At 45.8% G+C, this 19,922-nt stretch overlaps 5 pseudogenes; all 5 read right to left on the bottom strand.

The window, feature by feature from the left end:
- Positions 1-957: 957 nt before the first annotated feature.
- LOC143931325 (5S ribosomal RNA) lies at positions 958-1,076 on the bottom strand (annotated as a pseudogene).
- Positions 1,077-1,236: 160 nt separating this feature from the next.
- LOC143932042 (5S ribosomal RNA) lies at positions 1,237-1,355 on the bottom strand (annotated as a pseudogene).
- Positions 1,356-2,647: 1,292 nt separating this feature from the next.
- LOC143931089 (5S ribosomal RNA) lies at positions 2,648-2,766 on the bottom strand (annotated as a pseudogene).
- Positions 2,767-3,084: 318 nt separating this feature from the next.
- Positions 3,085-3,203, bottom strand: LOC143931013 (5S ribosomal RNA; annotated as a pseudogene).
- A 3,500-nt stretch (positions 3,204-6,703) lies between these two features.
- LOC143932383 (5S ribosomal RNA) lies at positions 6,704-6,822 on the bottom strand (annotated as a pseudogene).
- Positions 6,823-19,922: the final 13,100 nt, after the last annotated feature.

Genomic DNA, 19,922 nt, shown 5'->3' with positions numbered 1-19,922 from the left:
CCTGGGTCATGCTGTATGGTTGACTGTTATATTCATGTTGTTCTACTTATACTTAATAAAAGAATAAAATAAAAATAAGTCAATGCCAACAACTTAAAAAAAAAGCCTATGGCATCGAGAAATCCCAGGCGGTCTCCCATCCAGGTACTAACCAGGTCCCAACCCTGCTTAGCCTCTGAGATCAAATGAGATTTGGCTCTTTCAGGGTGATGCAGCCATAGTAGATTTTTTCAGGCACGCTCAACCCTCTTGACAAACGCCAAGATGGTCACCTTGGGAAACAAACAAAAAAAACAAGTCAACGCCAACAACATAAAAAGAAGCCTACCGCACCTAGTATTTCCAGGCGGTCTCCCATCCAGGTATTAACAAGGCGCGACCCTTTCTACCCTCTGAGATCAGCGGAGATTGGGCGCTTTCAGGGTGATTTGCCCATAGGCAATCTCTTTGGGCACTCTCATCCCTCTTGAAAAATGCTAAGATAATAACCCTGGGAAACAAGCGAAAAAAAACAGGTCAACGCCAACAACGTAAAAAGAAGAATACGGCACCTGGTATTCCAAGGCCTAACTAGGCCCAACCCTTCTTAGCCTCTGAGATCAGAAGAGATAGGGTGCTTTCAGGGTGATGCGGCTGTAAGCGATCTCTTTAGGCACTCTCAACCCTCTTGACAAATGCCAAGATGATCACTTTGGGAAACAAGCGAAAAAAACAGGTCAACACCAACAACTTAAAAAGAAGCCTGCGACATCTGGAAAACCCAGGCGGTCTCCCATCCAGGTACAAACCAGGCCCAACCCTGCTTAGCCTCTGAGACCAAAAGAGCTTGGGCGCTTTCAGGGTGTTGTGCCCGTAGGCAATTTCTTTGTGCACTGTCAACCCTCTTGACACATGCCAAGATGGTCACCTTGGGAAACAAGGGAAAAAAAACAGGTCAACCCCGACAACATAATGAGAAGCCTACGGCACCTGGTATTCCCAAGCTGTCTCCCATCCAGGTACTAACCAGGCCCATCGCTACTTAGCCTCCGAGATCAGATGAGATTGGGCTCTTTCAGGGTGATTTGGCTGTAGGCACTCTCTTTGGGCACTCTGAAGCCTCTTGACAAAGGCCAAGATGGTCACCTTGGGAAACAAGCTAAAAAATACAGGTCAAAGCCAACAACATAAAAAGAAGCCTACGGCATCCAGTATTCCCAGGCGATCTCCCAATCAAGACACTAACCAGACCAGATCCTTCTATGGCACCTGGTCTTCCCAGGCAGTCTCCCATCCAGGTACTAACCAGGCCTGACGCTGCTTAGCCTCTGAAATCAGACGAGATCGGGTGCTTTCAGGTTGATGTGGCCATAAGCGTTATCTTCAAGACACGCCCAACCCTCTTGACAAACGCCAAACGCCTTGAGAAACAAGCAAAAAAAACAGGTCAAAGCCAACAACATAAAAAGAAGCCTATGGGCTTACAGCGGACCTTAAAAGATGGGACCCACTAGCTCTGTCATGGTTCGGACACTGTAATGTGTTGAAGATGAACGCGATGCCACGACTTCTGTATCTACTACAAGCCTTACCTATCAAAATACCCCAGACTTTCTTTCATGCGGTTCGCTCAATCTTTATCAAGTTCCTCTGGCGCGGAAAACATATGCGTATTGGTAGGGCAATGCTATTGCGACCGAAATTGCGGGGAGGTATTGGCTTCCTGGACCCTGCTCTATATTACACAGCGACGCACATGACACCGGTGGTTGACTGGTGCCGGTGTTCTGCCATATACTGTCCGGCCATGATATAGTGTCCACGCAGTACGGAGCAGACGAGGTTTCGGAAAATCTCTGAAGCTGAACGGCGCCTGCGCGGTGAGTGGAGGTGGTAGCTCCACCATCCAAGCGGACATAGGGTTGTGAATATCAGAGGGCACCTCGCAGGCGAGCTTCGCTCGCCACGCTTCGGGCTTGGCCTCGCTGCGCTCGGCTCTTTTATATTCTTACTCTATGTCCACTTGGATAGTGGGGATAGAACCTGGATTCAGTGTGCAGGCGCCGTTCATGCTCGGCAATTTTCAGAATCGGTGTTGCTGTGTACTGCGCATGCGCAGTACACAGCAGACACTATCCGATGGGGGACCATATGTGATAAGACACCGGCATGGGGAACTGAAGCTATGGGTCAAGCTAGAGCAGGAGATGGCGCGGGTTCCACTGGCTGGTCTGCCTTGGGCAGGGAGGCCATTGGAGCCCTGTGTGACTACTCACCCGTTAATTGGCCCCTCGCTCGCCGAGATGGATAGTTTTTTTCACCTTTCCCACCTGACTAACTTCCCTTCTCGCTTTTCGGAAGAATACCTCCGCGAGACATAGTAAGCTCATGGTGATCGTTGGAGATCGCTGTTCCAATCGTTGGACAGCTGATGAGCTGGTGAGCCGAGGGCATCTCTTGCTCCCTGGGAGGGGACCCCATCCTATCCACTATACCCACGACACCCCCTTACCCCTTCTTTTCCTTTTCTGCCATTTCCTTCCCCAATCTTCTCTTTCCCCGTCTCCCTCCTTTCAGTTCTACTATTTCCCTTCTGACAAACGCCAAGATGGTCATCTTGGGAAACAAGTGAAAAAAAAAACAGGTCAAGGCCAACAACATAAAAAGAAGCCTACAGCACCTAGTATTCCCAGGTGGTCTCCAATCCAGGTACTAGCAAGGCCCAACCCTGTTTAGCTTCTGAGATCAGAGGAGATCGGGTGCTTTCAGGGTTATGTGCCCATAGGCAATCTCTTTGGGCATTCTCAACCCTCTTGACAAATGCCAAGATTGTCACCTTGAGATACAAGCGAAAAAACACAGGTCAATGTCAGCAACATAAAAAGAAGAATACGGCACCTGGTATTCCAACGCCATCTCCCATACAGATACTAACTAGGCCCAACCCTTCTTAGCCTCAGAGAAGAGAAGAGATAAGGCTCTTTCAGGGTGATGCTGCTGTAAGCGATCTCTTTGGGCACTCTCAACCCTCTTGACAAATGCCAAGATGGTCACCTTGGGAAACAAGCAAAAAAAAAACGAATCAACGCCAACAACATAAAAAGAAGCCTACAATAACTGGTATTCCCAGGTGGTCTCCCATGCAGGTACTAACCAGGCCCGACTCTTCTTAGCCTCCAAGATCAGACGAGATTTGGTGCTTTCAGAGTGATGTGGCCATAGGCAATCTCTTCAGGCACTCTCAACCCTCTTGACAAACACCAAGATGGTCACTTTGGGAAACAAGCGAAAAAAAAAACAGGTCAACGCCAACAACATAAAAAGAAGTCTACGACACCTGGTATTCCCAGGCGGTCTCCCATCCAGGTACTAACAAGGCCCGACTCTCCTTAGCCTCCAACATCAAACGAGATTCGGTGCTTTCAGGGTGATGTGCCCGTAGGCAATCTCTTCAGGCACTTTCAACCCTCTTGACAAACGGCAAGATGGTCACCTTGGGAAACAAGCAAAAAAAATAAAAATAAGTCGGAAGCTAGAGACAATATGGCCCGAGTCCTCAATTTAATCCATGTGGCGCATGTACAGGGAAGGCCCTTGCTTATGTTGTCAACGGACGCGGAGAAGGCCTTTGACAGGGTGGCCTGGCACTTTATGCAGGCCACCCTGGAACATATAGGTCTTGGCCCCAACATGATGAGCTGGGTAATGTCGCTTTACTCCATGCTGTCGGCAGCGGTACGGGTAAACGAGTGGTGCTCGGACTCTTTCCCCATCACTAATGGGACGAGGCAGAGGTGCCCTCTGTCTCCCCTAATTTTTATTCTGACACTGGAACCACTTATGTGTCACGCTGACGATCTAATTTTTTCCGTCTCCAATCCACACTTTCCCAATATACTTGCGTCTCTACAGTGATACGGCAGCCTATCAAACTATAAAATCAATTGCGCCAAGTCGGCTGTATTGAATATATCGGTCCCGGATGGTGAGGCCAAGAGGCTCCGCTCCGCTTTTCCATTCTACTGGGCTGAAAAATCTATACGTTACCTGGGCGTTGACATCGCAGCGGATTTAGCGCAATTGTACCCGCTTAATTTTGTCCCTCTCCTGGATAGACTGAAATCTGATTTGGGAAACTGGCATGCTTTAACACTGACCTGGTTCGGGCGCTGTAATGCATTCAAAATGACGGCCCTCCCGCGGATCTTATACATGTTCCAGACATTACCGATCCGGTTACCCCCAATTTTTTTCAGACAACTGCAGGTGCTGCTCCGGGACTTTATTTGGGCGCGCAAACCGCCCAGAGCCCGTTTGCAATTGCTTGCCAGACCAAAGGACAAAGGGGGTCTGGGTCTCCCAGATCTCAGACAATACTACAGAGTGACTCTGCTAGCGAGAGTCGTTGATTGGCATTGTAATGGCCCACACAAGCAGTGGGTGGAGATAGAGATTGAGGATGGATCCATTCCCCTATTGACCTCCCCGTGGCTCCTGTCCTCCCTACCAAAAGACCTCAGAGGTCACCCCGTAGTGGGAGCTACGTTGGCTGTTGTGTGGAGGTTGTTCCGCTGCACACACATTGCTCCCCTGCCATCACCAATAACTCCGGTTATAGGTAATCCAGACTTCCCACCGGGATTTACCAACAAGAAACTGCGACAGTTGACAGTGGTGGGGAAACAGCGTCTGGGAGAGGTGTGGCCCTCGGGAGGGCTCCCGACCACGCAAACTGTCGCCGAGCTTTCTGACCCTCCGCTTGACTTGTTTAGTGCTTATCAACTTCGTCACTTTCTTCTGGCCATACAAAGGGCCCCCTACACTCCTAGAGACCTGACACCCTATCAATCCATCTGTCACAAAAGGGAACCGGTGCGACACACCCTCTCCCTCCTGTACAACCTATTGAGTAGTCAGGAGGAGGAGTCGACCCCCACCATTTATCCACAAATGGGAGAGGGACCTAGGCATCACATTTACCCCACAACAGATAGGGAAGATCCTGATCTTAGTACATAAAGCTTCCATCGCAAACCAATATCAAGAATCGGGATACAAGATAGTCTCACGCTGGTATAGAGTCCCATACCTTCTGAATAAAATGGATAGATCGATCCCGGATGTTTGTTGGAGGTGAAATTCAGATACGGGGTCCATGGGACACCTTTTCTGGGCATGCCCGGCCTTGAGGAACTTTTGGGTTCCCAGCAGCGTGCCTACTACACTTGACCGAACAGCCTGTTCGAAAATACAAAAAAACCCTCACGATGCAACTCCTGAATGCCGCCCGGGCCTGCATTCCCGCACTGTGGAGGCAGCCTCAGCCCCCATCCAAGGTGCTGTGGTATTCCAAAGTCAATCATATTCTCCGGATGGAAGAATTGACCGCCACCCTTTACAACACTGAAGAGGCATTTAGTGTTACATGGAGGCCCTGGAGGTATTTAACTGGTACTCGAGACTACATTCGGGAGGTGAGCAGTGCCTCTGTCCCAGAAAACGACTGAACATCTAACGTTTACCTACGTAGGCCATGTCTGCCCTGGGTGGCATTCCCCCCCCCCCATCCCTTTTTGTCTTTATTTTTCTTTTTTTCCCCGCCGCCATCCCCCCACCTCCTCTCTCTCCGTCTTTGCACTCTCTTCTTCCCCCGTCCTCCCTTTTGACTATGTCTTGTCTCCTTACTAGCCTTCGGGACCCAGAAGAACCCTAGGGTTCTGGACATGACCGGCTCATATTGTACTCTGGTTCACGTAGGTCATGATAAGCTGGCTCGCTGTGGTCCCAGTTGTTTTCCATGATTACATTTGTCCGAACGGAGCTGCACTAGTTATACTGTACTACATGTCGGAGGTGGGGTTTCTCTCTTTTCTGCATGAAACTCTAGGACTCCCCTCTGAGAACCCAGAGTTATTTGGCTGCCTATTTTTTGTTACCATGTAATTGTGACCCTGGGTCATGCTGTATGGTTGACTGTTATATTTATGTTGTTCTACTTAATAAAAGAATAAAACAAAAAAAAAAAAAATAAGTCAATGCCAACAAGTTAAAAAAAAAGCCTATGGCATCGAGAAATCCCAGGCGGTCTCCCATCCAGGTACTAACCAGGTCCCAACCCTGCTTACCCTCTGAGATCAAATGCACGCTCAACCCTCTTGACAAACGCCAAGATGGTCACCTTGGGAAACAAACAAAAAAAACAAGTCAACGCCAACAACATAAAAAGAAGCCTGCGGCATTTGGAAAACCCAGGCGGTCTCCCATCCAGGTACAAACCAGGCCCAACCCTGCTTAGCCTCTGAGACCAAACGAGATTGGGCGCTTTCAGGGTGTTGTGCCCGTAGGCAATTTCTTTGTGCACTCTCAACCCTCTTGACAAATGCCAAGATGGTCACCTTGGGAAACAAGGGAAAAAAAACAGGTCAAAGCCAACAACATAAAAAGAATCCTACGGCATCCGGTATTCCCAGGCAATCTCCCAATCAAGACACTAACCAGGCCAGATCCTTCTATGTCACCTGGTCTTCCCAGGCAGTCTCCCATCCAGGTACTAACCAGGCCTGACGCTGCTAAGCCTCTGAAATCAGACGAGATCGGGTGCTTTCAGGGTGATGTGGCCGTAAGCGCTCTCTTCAAGACACGCCCAACCCTCTTGACAAACGCCAAGATGGTCGCCTTGAGAAACAAGCGAAAAAAACAGTTCAAAGCCAACAACATAAAAAGAAGCCTATGGCACCTGGTATTCCCAGGCGGTCTCCCATCCAGGTACTAACCAGGCCCGACACTGTTTAGCCTCTGAGATCAGATGAGATTGGGCGCTTTCAGGGTGATGGGGCCATAGGTGATCTCTTTGGGCACTCTCAACCCTCTTGTTAAACGCCAAGATTGCAACCTTGGGAAACAAGCGAAAATAAACAGGTAAACGCCAACAACATAAAAAGAAGCCTACGGCACCTGGTATTCACAGATGGTCTCCCATACAGGTATTAACCAGGCCGTACACTGCTAGGCCTCCGAGATCAGATGAGATTGTGCGTTTCAGGGTGATGTGGCCATAGGTGTTCTATTTAGACACTCTCAACCCTATTGACAAATACCAAGATGGTTATCTTGGGAAACAAGTGAAAAAAAATAGGACAACGCCAACAACATAGACCATGGCGGTCTCCCATTTGACCCAGACCCTGCTTAGCCTCTGAGATCGGGCGCTTTCAGGGTGATGTGACCTCAGGCGAACGCTTTGGGACATACTCAAAACTCTTGACTGATGCTAAAATGGTCACCTTGGGAAACAAGTGAAAGAAAAACAGGTCAAAGCCAACAATATAAAAAGATTCCTACGGCACCTTTAATTAGGTACTATCCAGGCCGGACCCTGCTTAGCCTCTGAGATCAGATGAGATTGGGCGCTTTCAGGGGGATGTGGCCATAGGAGAACTTTGTGGGCTCTCTCAGCCCTCTTGACAAATGCCAAGATGATCACCTTGGGAAACAAGCGGAAAAAGAAAACGAATCAACGCCAACAACATAAAAAGAAGCCTACAATAACTGGTATTCCCAGGTGGTCTCCCACAAGGTACTAAACAGGCCTGACTCTTCTTAGCCTCCAAGATCAGACGAGATTGGGTGCTTTCAGAGTGCTCGGACTCTTTCCCCATCACTAATGGGACGAGGCAGGGGTGCCCTCTGTCTCCCCTAATTTTTATTTTGACACTGGAACCACTTATGTGTCACATTCGGAATGACCCGAATATTACTGGCATATCCAAACCCTCGGCACACCACAAAATTGCGGCGTACGCTGACGATCTAAATTTTTTCGTCTCCAATCCACACATTTCGCTTCCCAATATACTCGCGGCTCTCCGGCGATACGGCAGCCTATCAAACTATAAAATCAATTGCACCGTCGGCTGTATTGAATATATCGGTCCCGGATGGTGAGGCCAAGAGGCTACTCTCGGCTTTTCCATTCTACTGAGCTGAAAAATCCATACGTTACCTGGGCGTTGACATCGCAGCGGATTTGGCGCAATTGTACCCGCTTAATTTTGTCCCTCTCCTGAATAGACTGAAATCTGATTTGGGAAACTGGCATGCTTTAACACTGACCTGGTTCGGGCGCTGTAATGCATTCAAAATGACGGCCCTCCTTATACTTGTTCCAGACATTACCGATCCGGTTACCCCCAATTTTTTTCAGACAACTGCAGGTGCTGCTCCGGGACTTTATTTGAGCGCGCAAACTGCCCAGAGCCCGTTTGCAATTGCTTGCCAGACCAAAGGACAAGGGGGGTCTGGGTCTCCCAGATCTCAGACAATACTACAGAGCGACTCTGCTAGCGAGAGTCGTTGATTGGCATTGTAATGACCCACACAAATAGTGGGTGGAGATGGAGATTGAAGATGGATCCATTCCCCTATTGACCTCCCCGTGGCTCCTGTCCTCCCCACCAAAAGACCTCAGAGATCACCCCGTAGTGTGAGCCAAGTTGGCTGTTGTGCGGAGGTTGTTCCGCTGCACACACATTGCTCCCCTGCCGTCACCCATGACTCCGGTTATAGGTAATCCAGACTTCCCACCGGGATTTACCAACAAGAAACTGCGACAGTTGACAGTGGTGGGGAAACAGCGTCTGGGAGAGGTGTGGCCCTCGGGAGGGCTCCGACCACGCAAACTGTCGCGAGCTTTCTGACCCTCCGCTTGACTTGTTTAGTGCTTATCAACTTCATCACTTTCTTCTGGCCATACAAAGGGCCCCCTACACTCCTAGAGACCTGACGCCCTATGAATCCATCTGTCACAAAAGGGAACCTGTGCGACACACCCTCTCCCTCCTCTACAACCTATTAAGTAGTCAGGAGGAGGAGTCGACCCCCACCATTTATCCACAAATGGGAGAGGGACTTTGGCATCACATTTACCCCACAACAGATAGGGAAGATCCTGACATTAGTACATAAAGCTTCCATCGCAAACCAATATCAAGAATCAGGATACAAGATAGTCTCACGCTGGTATAGAGTCCCATACCTTCTAAATAAAATGAATAGATCGATCCCGGATGTTTGTTGGAGGTGGAATTCAGATACGGGGACCATGGGACACATTTTCTGGGCATGCCCGGCCTTGAGGACATTTTTGGTGGAGGTGACCGGGACGATAAAAACTCTCAGAAATGTAGATATCGCAGACAACCCAGCAGCGTGCCTACTACACTTGACCAAACCGCCTGTTCGAAAATACAAAAAAACCCTCACGATGCAACTCCTGAACGCCGCCCGGGCCTGCATTCCCACACTGTGGAGGAAGCCTCAGCCCCCATCCAAGGTGCTGTGGTATTCCAAAGTCAATCATATTCTCCGGATGGAAGAATTGACCGCCACCCTTCACAACACTGAAGAGGCATTTAGTGTTACATGGAGGCCTTGGAGGTATTTAACTGGTACTCGAGACTACATTCAGGAGGTGAGCAGTGCCTCTGTCCCAGAAAACGACTGAACATCTAACGTTTACCTACGTAGGCCATGTCTGCCTTGGGTGGCATTCCCCCCCCCCCTCCCTTTTTGTCTTTATTTTTCTTTTTTTCCTCGCCGCCATCCCCCCCCCCCCTCCTCTCTCTCCGTCTTTGCACTCTCTTCTTCCCCCGTCCTCCCTTTTCACTATGCCATGTCTCCTTACTAGCCTTTGGGACCCAGAAGAACCCCAGGGTTCTGGACACGACCGGCTCATATTTTACTCTGGATCACATAGGTCATGATAAGCTGGCTCGCTGTGGTCCCAGTTGTTCTCCATGATTACATTTGTCTGAACGGAGCTGCATTAGTTATACTGTACTACATGTCGGAGGTGGGGTTTCTCTCTTTTCTGCATGAAACTCTAGGACTCCCCTCTGAGAACCCAGAGTTATTTGGCTGCCTATTTTTTGTTACCATGTAATTGTAAACCTGGGTCATGCTGTATGGTTGACTGTTATATTTATGTTGTTCTACTTATACTTAATAAAAGAATAAAACAAAAAAAAAAAATAAGTCAATGCCAACAACTTAAAAAAAGCCTATGCCATCTAGAAATCCCAGGCGGTCTCCCATCCAGGTACTAACCAGGTCCCAACCATGCTTAGCCTCTGAAATCAAATGAGATTTGGCTCTTTCAGGGTGATGCAGCCATAGTAGATTTTTTCAGGCATGCTCAACCCTCTTGACAAACGCCAAGATGGTCACCTTGGGAAACAAACAAAAAAAACAAGTCAACGCCAACAACATAAAAAGAAGCCTATGGAACCTGGTATTTCCAGACTTTCTCCCATCCAGGTACTAACCGACACTGTTTAGCCTCTGAGATCAGATCACGCTTTCAGGGTGATGGGGCCGTAGGTGATCTCTTTGGGCACTCTCAACCCTCTTGTTAAACGCCAAGATGGTCACCTTGGGAAACAAGCGAAAATAAACAGGTAAACGCCAACAACATAAAAAGAAGCCTACGGCACCTGGTATTGACAGATGGTCTCCCATAAAGGTATTAACCAGGCCGTACACTGCTAGGCCTCCGAGATCAGATGAGATTGTGCGCTTTCAGGGTGATGTGGCCATAGGTGTTCTATTTAGACACTCTCAACCCTCTTGACAAATACCAAGATGGTTATCTTGGGAAACAAGTGAAAATAAACAGGTCAACGCCAACAACATAGACCATGGCGGTCTCCCATCTGAACCAGACCCTGCTTAGCCTCTGAGATCGGGCGCTTTCAGGGTGATGTGACCTCAGGCGAACGCTTTGGGACATACTCAAAACTCTTGACTGATGCTAAAATGGTCACCTTGGGAAACAAGCGAAAGAAAAACAGGTCAAAGCCAACAATATAAAAAGATCCGTAGGAATCTTTAATCACCTTTAATTAGGTACTATCCAGGCCGGACCCTGCTTAGCCTCTGAGATCAGATGAGATCGGGCGCTTTCAGGGGGATGTGGCCGTAGGAGATTTCTTTGGGCTCTCTCAGCCCTCTTGACAAATGCCAAGATGATCACCTTGGCAAACAAGCGAAAAAAAAAAACCATGTCAACGCCAACAACATAAAAAGAATCCTATGGCACCTGGTATTCCCAGTTGGTCTCCCATCCAGTTACTAATCAGGCCCGACAATGCTTAGCCTATGAGATCAGACAAGATCAGGCACTTTCAAGATAATGGGGCCATAGGCGATCTCTTCGGGCACTCTCAACCATCTTGACAAACGCCAACATGGTCATCTTGGGAAACAACGACAAAAACCAAGTCATTGCCAACATTGGAGGCTAAGCAGGGTTGGGCAATCAGTTTCCTTGCCTGAAATAGGCATCTCAGAACTGCCATCTGGCTGCTTCCCGGGTTTCCAACTCCTTCAACTAATCCCAGGAGACAATACTTCGCCTCCATCCTGGTGGAGGTTCCAAACACCCAATCAATGGTTCCTGTCACCTCTGTCCAGTAGCGGATCAACTTCGGGCATCTCCAAAACATGTGCATCATGTCTCCCCCCATGTTCCCGCAACCAGGGGCAACTTGCGTCCGGCCGTTCGGCCAAACTGAAAAAGTTTACGAGGAGCATAATAGGTTCTATATAACAAGAACAGATGTAACATCCTCTGTGAGGAGAGCCACAATTCACCACAGGCAGGATTTCTGTGGCCAATTATAGCTCAGGGGGGTTTAGTACACACCCCACACTATATAAGGCCGCCAGCGCGGTGGCCTTGTACAGTGTGTTGCGGTGGTCAGGGAAAGAGGACGATAGGCAGGGACAGTGTCTTTACTGCTTGGGAACCTAGCACTGTTACTGTGGGTGTTATGTGCCTCCTGCACAGTACACACCTGAAGCTACCCTTTATTACTGGTGTTCAATTTCTGCAATACATGCATCTGCAGTGCAGAAGTTAGAGTGGGTGTTGTGTGCCTCCTGCACAGTATACACCTTATTGCTGGTGTTCTGTTTCTGTAACACAGGAACCTAGCACTGTTACAGTGCTAGGGTGGACAGAGAAGCTGGTATATATAGAAGACTACAGCATACAGAAGAAAGGCTAGTGAATACAGAATACAGACTCGTGTATGTAGATAGGCTTGAGTATACAGAGATGCTAGAGTAAACACAGAGAGGCTAGTTTAAAGAGAGGCTAGTATATACAAAGATGTTAGTGTATATAGAGAGGTTAGTGTATAGAGAGAGTCGAGTGTATACAGAAAGGACAGTGCATATAGAGAAGCTAGTGTATACAGAAGACAGGCTTGGGTATACATCAAAGCTGAAATTCTATACAGAAGACTGGGTAGTGTATACAGAGAGTCTAGTGGGTACAGAAGACAGGCTGTGGTATACAGAGGGTTTAATGTATGACAGAGATGCAGGGGTGTACAGAGAAGCTAGTATATATAGAAGACTACAGCATGCAGAAGAAAGGCTAGTGAATACAGAATAAAGGCTGGCTTCTACGGAGAGGCTAGTGTATGCAGAACACTATCTAGGGTATATAGAGAGGCTAGATTATACAGAGAGGCTAGTGCATATAGTGAAGCTATTGTATATAGAAGCCTGGTTAGTGTATACGGAGAAGCTAGTGTGTACAGAAGAAAGGCTAGACAGGCTATAAAGAGAGACAAGTTTTTACAGAAGACAGTTTGGGTTATACAGAGATGCTAGTTTATACAGAGAGACTAATGTATACAGAAGACAGGCTAGGGCATACAGAAGACAGAAGACGGGCTAGTGTATTCAGAACATAGGCTAGTGTATATCGAAGACAGGCTATTGTATGCAGAAGACCGGCTAGTGTAAACATGCTGGTGTATATAGAGAGGCTAGTGAATTTAGAGGGTAGGCTAAGTAATAACAGAAGACAATCTGGGCTATACAGAGACATTTCATCATTTCATCTAGCTCACATCTCTAATGGAGTTTGTCTCATTGCCATGTTATGCCTTTTCATTCTTATGCTAAATATAGATCACTTCAAGATTTTAATCATCCACATGAAGCATTCAATAAAACTATCATACATCAAAATAAACCATGTACTCTTTTTGCTCTATTTTGCATATTTGTAATCCTCCACATCAACTGTCACATTGAGTATGTGACAGTCCTGACACACCATCCTGAATTATTTTTATTTATTTCTTATTAGAAATAGAGAGTACTATCTCAAAATCCGCTTAAATCTATTCACTTCGATGAGTTCTACCGCTAATTGTACGGTAATGCAAAATGTTCACAAAACCATCCATTTGCTACCAGACATGCTGCACATACTAAGAGTAATGTAACTATCGCTCTCTAACGATGTAAACAGTTTTATTGCTTTTCTGACATTAACCGAGTATCTCTGACATTAACTGAGTATCTCTCTGCACTATGATCTTAATAATAATAATAATAATAATAATAGGATCGTGTAATCAAAGATCAAGTAGTCTAATATAAGCTTTCTCATTGGTAACGGCATATCCTTTAAATTTAGACTAACGCAACTATTTCTCGGCCATTTTCAAGCTAAGCTTTCAATCTCTTACCTTTGAACAGCGATTCTTCCTCCCTACAATATTAAGCCTAATGTCCTATTGGTCGTCTATATTATACAACTCTCTGAAAAGCCTTTATGTAGAGAATAAAACTAGTCTTACATCTTAATAAAACAGTTTTATTGCTCAACCAGTATCAGCTGTCATGACAAATAAACGTTTCCACTGTACTATCTCTAAATCATTGTAAACCTAACCATAGTTATAATGTCTACAGCTAATTTTACGTTAAAGCAAAATTCACACAAAACCATCTTTTTAAAACCTTTACACATTAAGAGTAATGCAACCATCGCTCGCTACCTCTATGCAATAGGATTCTCTTTCCAGTGGAAACGGAAAACAGTCAGTGTAAGCCGTCTCCGTGCGTAACAAAATTAATGGAACGATTTACACGTTGGAATTTGCAAGCTACGTCAATTTACTCTTAAATAATGTACCTTTGCAACTATCCCTTGACTTTGCAACTATCCCTTGATCCCTTTTGTGTAATCACTATATCTCGACCTATATATACTGCCTCAATATTTTCCTAATTTGTTTTGCTATACTTATTATTATTATTTTATAGAGATTACTATCTCTAAATCATTGTAATAAGTTATAATGTCTACAGCTAATTTTACGTTAAAGCAAAAGTCACACAAAACCATCTTTTTAAAACCTTTTACACACTGCACATTAAGAGTAAACCAACCATCTCTCGCTACCTCTATGCAATAGGATTCTCTTTCTGACTCTATTTTGTGTATTACTTCTTCTCTACATTAACTGTCACACTGATAACCATTTGTAACATATAACACTTGCAACACATTTTTTAACAGCAGCAAAATGTGAGAAAAGCATTGGGCCGGTTTACTTGATTGAGAAGTGGTTGCAGTAGCAAAGCATAGAAATACAGTTTGATTACATTAATAACACATAATGCAACTATTTTACATTCACCTCATGCATACATCCTAATGTAAGCTGTCTATCACTATTAATTTTCATGGTTACTGATACATTATGCCGATAACCAGTGGAAACGGAAAACAGTCAGTGTAAGCCGTCTTCGTGCGTAACAAAATGAATGGAACGATTTACACGTTGGAATTTTCAAGCTAAGTCAATTTACTCTTAAATACCCTTTAGCTGCTTAGCTCACACTTTGCTGTATGTAGCCGCGTTTACATGTAAGTAACCAGTGGGGATTGACATTTCATGTAATGCAATTTGTCTCTTTGCCATGTCATACTTTGCCATTTATTATACTTTCTCATCCGATAGAAACCTAGTCGTTGTTGATATTTCATGATTACAGCAATCATCTCATCTAATTGGCATTCCGACATTCTGCCTTGTTATTACTTTGCAACGCTCTATTGAACAATGTAAAGGTAAGCTAGATATTTTGGGTATTTCCACTTAAACTCGACCTGTATATACTGTCTCAATATGATCCTTTCTAATTTTGCTAAATTCGATTATGGAGCTTGCTATGTCTAAATCCAGGTTACCTACTCACCTTTATTACGTATACTGCTAATTTTAGGATAATACAAAACCATCTTATTGCTTTTTTACACGCTGCACATGTTAAGAGTAATACAATGCTACCGATGTGAACAGTTTAATTGCTCTTCTCACATTTAGCTGGTATCTCTCTGCTATAGGAAACTGAGTTTGTACCACAACGATCACTCAACTAATATCAGTCCACTCAGTGCTACCGGGATAACTTTTACATTTAGAGTAATGAAATGATTTATCAGTCATTTTGAAGCTACTGCAAACAACGCTTCCGATCTCTTTTCAACTGCAATACTTAATCTCTGCAATATTAAGTAATATTTAGCTGCTTAGCTCACACTTTGCTGTACGTAGCCGTGTTAACTGTATTAATGGTAACCTGTAAGTAACCAATGGGGATTGACATTTCATCTCTAATTCACATTCACATTTCCAAAGCAGTTTGTCTCTTTGCCATGTCATAGTTTGCTCTGCTATAGGAAACTGAATTTGTACTACAACGATCACTCATCTAATATCAGTCCACTCAGTGCTACCGGGATAACTTTTACATTTAGAGTAATGAAATGATTTCTCAGTCATTTTGGAGCTACTGCAACTAACGCTTCCGATCTCATTTCGACTGCAATACTTAATCTCTGCTATTGCAGACTATTTAGCTGAATATTTAGCTGCTTTGCTGTACGTAGCCGTGGGGATTGTCATTTCATCTCTAATTCATATTCACATTTCTAATGCAGTTTGTCTTTTTGCCATGTCATCCTCTGCCAGTTATTATCCTTTCTCATCCTTATGCTATATTTGGGGTATATTCACTACATGATTAAAGACACGTAATGTACCTGATTGATAAAAACCTACACACGTCGTTGCTGTTATTTCGTGTATTTCCACTTAAACCCGACCTGTATATAATGTCTTAATATTCATTTTAGAGTTATTTTGCTATATTTATTATTAGAATAAACAGATTACTATCTCTAAATCCTGGTAAACCAGCTCACACTTAACCATCTTCTTTCTACCTTACACGCAGCACAAATTAACATTTAGCCGGTATCTCTCTGCAATAGTAAACGAAATGTGTAGATCACTCATCTAATATCGTCTTTTCAGTGCTACCGGAACAACTTTTAGAGTAATGCAACGATTTTTCCGTTTTAGGAAGCTACTGCAACTAACGCTTTGGATCTCTTTCCTGATAAATTACGCTCTGCAATATTAAGCCATGTAAATTGTCCTATTGGTCTGCTCACAATGCTATGTATAATAATACAAATCTTTCAAAAGCAATATCGTCTCACTGCAATACTTACACTCTGCATAGTAAATAGGAATAATGCGAATAATGCTAATAATAAAGTCGTCTAAAACTCGGCTATAAGTAGAGAATAAAACTATCTTACATCAAAATAAACCATGTACTGCCAAACCAATAACGGCCAATTACTTAACGTCTATCAGTCAATGACTTAACAAAATAAACTTAGCACTCTTTTGCTCTATTTTGTATATTTGTAGTTCTCCACATTAACTGTCACATTGATATCACCACTGACAACACACCACTTTTTAACAGCACCAAAATATGAAAAAAGCACTTTACATGTTTCAGAAGTAGTTGTATTAGCAAAAAATAAAGTCCTGTCTTCTTTACACGCTAGCTTTTCTGTATACATTAATCTCTCGGTGTACACCAGCCACTCTATATAGACTAGCCTCTCTGTCTTCTGTATACACGTGCCCGTAATCTATATACACTAGCCTGCCTTCTTTTTACAATAGTCTCGGTGTCCCAGCCTCTCTGCATACACTAGCCTCACTGAATTCCCCAGACTGTCTTCTGTATACACAAGCCTATCTGTAAAAAAAAATAGCCGGTCTTCTGCATACACTCTCTGTGTAACACAGTCTCTCTCTGGATTCCCTAGCCTCCATGTATAATCCCTGTATAAACTAGCTGGTCTACTGTATACACTAGTCCGTCTGTATACACTAGCAAGCTTGCATACACTAACCTCTCTGTGTAACCCAGCCTCCATCTCTGCATACCCAGGACGTTCTTCTCTATAATCTAGCCTATTTGTATACACTAGCCTGTCTTTTGTACACATTAGCCTCTCTGTATAAACTAGCCGGTCCTCTGTATACACTTGTCCGTCTGTATACACTAGCAAGTCTGTGTAACCAAGCCTCTCTCTCTGCATACCCTAGCCTCCATCTCTTGCATAAACCAGGACCTTCTTCTGTATAATCTAGCCTATCTGTATACACTAGCCTGTCTTTTGTACACATTAGCCTCTCTGTGTAAACTAGCCGGTCTACTGTATACACTAGTCCATCTGTATACACTAGCAAGTCTGCATACTCCTGCCTCTCTGTGTAACCCAGCCTCTCTCTCTCTGTATACCCTAGCCTCCATCTCTGCATACCCAGGACGTTCTTCTGTATAATCTAGCCTATCTGTATAAACTAGCCTGTCTTTTGTACACATGAGCCTCTCTGTATAAACTAGCCGGTCCTCTGTATACACTAGTCCGTCTGTATACACTAGCAAGTCTGTGTAACCAAGCCTCTCTCTCTGCATACCCTAGCCTCCATCTCTTGCATAACCAGGACCTTCTTCTGTATAATCTAGCCTATCTGTATACACTAGCCTGTCTTTTGTACACATTAGCCTCTCTGTATAAACTAGCCGGTCTACTGTATACCCTAGTCCATCTGTATACACTAGCAAGTCTGCATACTCCTGCCTCTCTGTGTAACCCAGCACGGTCTCTCTCTCTGTATACCCTAGCCTCCATCTCTGCATACCCAGGACGGTCTTCTGTATAATCTAGCCTATCTATATACACTAGCCTGTGTTGTGTACACTTTAGCCTCTCTGTATAAATTAGCCGGTCTTCTGCATACACGAGTCTCTCTGTATACCCTTTGATGTCTTTTGTATACACTAGCTGCTCTTTATACATTAGCTCTGTGCATACCCAAGCCTCTCTGTATACACTAGTCCGTCTGTATACACTAGCAAGTCTGCATACACCAGCCTCTCTGTGTAACCCAGCCTCTCTCTCTGCATACCCAAGATGTTCTTCTCTATAATCTAGCCTATTTGTATACACTAGCCTGTCTTTTGCACACATTAGCCTCCCTATATAAACTAGCTGGTCTTCTGTATACACTAGTCCGTCTGTATACACTAGCAAGTATGCATACTCTAGCCTCTCTCTCTGTATACCCTAGCCTCCATCTCTGCATACCCAGGACGTTCTTTTGTATAATCTAGCCTATCTGTATACACTAGTGTATACAGACAGACTAGTGTATACAGAGGACCGGCTAATGTGTACAAAAGACAGGCTAATGTATGCAGATAGGCTAGATTATACAGAAGAACGTCCTGGGTATGCAGAGCGCTCAGCTTCAAGGGATGGCCAACGTGAGTAATATGAGGGACACTCCTCACCCCTGCCCCCCACCTACCAGATCTGACTTTCATCCCCTTGCCCTCTCTGCCCGGTCATCTGGTGGCAGTTTTATGCACTCCCTGGCCCCCACCCATTCATAATCCTTACCGACCTTTCCTTCGGCTGCTCACAGGAACACACTGGATGACTTGTCTAATTAACCAACTTGTACAAGACACCGCTATCCTCCTGTCTGACACCAGTCCCCCTTGGAGGCTTTACCCCTCACTGTTTGGGTGGTCCCTGCCTCTCCCTGGATGCTCCACATATACCACAACGACATTGTCAGAGGGGCACCACTTGACAGGACACGGGGCTGTCATGCCGGTGGCATCTCCCATTGGAGGAAAGGATGATGGCCCCAACCCCTTGCCAGCAAGTTCTTTCATGTACAGTCCAGGGCGGCTCATCTTCCCTTCTGGAGTCTTGAGATGGGGGAGTTGCACTTTGGGGGGTCTGAGTGATACCTAGTGCGCTGTACTGGAAGGGCCTGACATTCCCGCATATGTGTCCCCTCCCCCTGGTTGCGCCCCTCGTCCCCCCCTCTGGCTCCCACCTACTCTTTGCCGACATTGCCTTCTGCAGCTTTCGGGGACCCTGGATGACTTATTTATTGAGCCTATTGGTACGAGACACTGCTTCCCTCCGGGGTGACTCTTGACCCCCCTGGAGGATTTACCCCTTACTGTTTGGGCAGTCCCAGCCTCCCTCTGGATGCTCTACACAGCCCCCGATGGCGATGCAGGAGAGACACTAATTGGCGGGCCCCAGGACTGCTGCTCGGGTGAAGTCTCCCGTTGGATGGCCCCAGCCCCTTGCCTGCCGGATTTTCTATGCACCGACCAGGGCTGCTCCTCTTTCATCTTGATGTGGTGACCATGGAGGGGAGGAGTTGAAATTTATGGGGTCCGGGTGTTTGCTGGTGGGAGTGCGCTAAAGGACTTGACATTTCCACATTTTTGTCCCCTCTCCCCGGTTTCCCCCCTCCCTCCCCCCCCCCTTCCCACCCTTCCCTTCCCTCCTTTCCCTCCCCTGCTTTCCCTCCCCTCCTTTCCCTCCCCTCCTTTCCCTCCCCCTTTCCCCCCTTCCACTCCCCCTTTCCCCCCTTCCCTGCCCCTTTTCCCCCCGGGGCGTGGACGGGGGAGAGGGGGTAAGGAGAGGACAATCTGCCAAAGGGAGAAATGCATTTGTTCGGGGACTGCATGTACTTTAGGGGTATGGGACGGGGGGTGGTGGATCCCATTCTGTGATGCCTTTTCTGTTGTGACGGGCTCCCTCGTGCATGCCTACGTTTAGTGCAAGCCGAGGCGACCCCTCAGTGCTGACAGTTATATGCTCTACCTCTGTTTTGGTTATACTATTGTTTTTTGGTTATATGATGTTACTGATTGTCTTTTATTTGCAT

The sequence above is a fragment of the Lithobates pipiens genome, unplaced genomic scaffold (genome assembly GCF_037356315.1).
Source record: "Lithobates pipiens isolate NorthernLeopardFrog02 unplaced genomic scaffold, aLitPip1_a1.2 Scaffold_25, whole genome shotgun sequence".
Classification (NCBI taxonomy): domain Eukaryota; kingdom Metazoa; phylum Chordata; class Amphibia; order Anura; family Ranidae; genus Lithobates; species Lithobates pipiens.
This window is presented reverse-complemented; position numbering and strand designations above follow the sequence as displayed.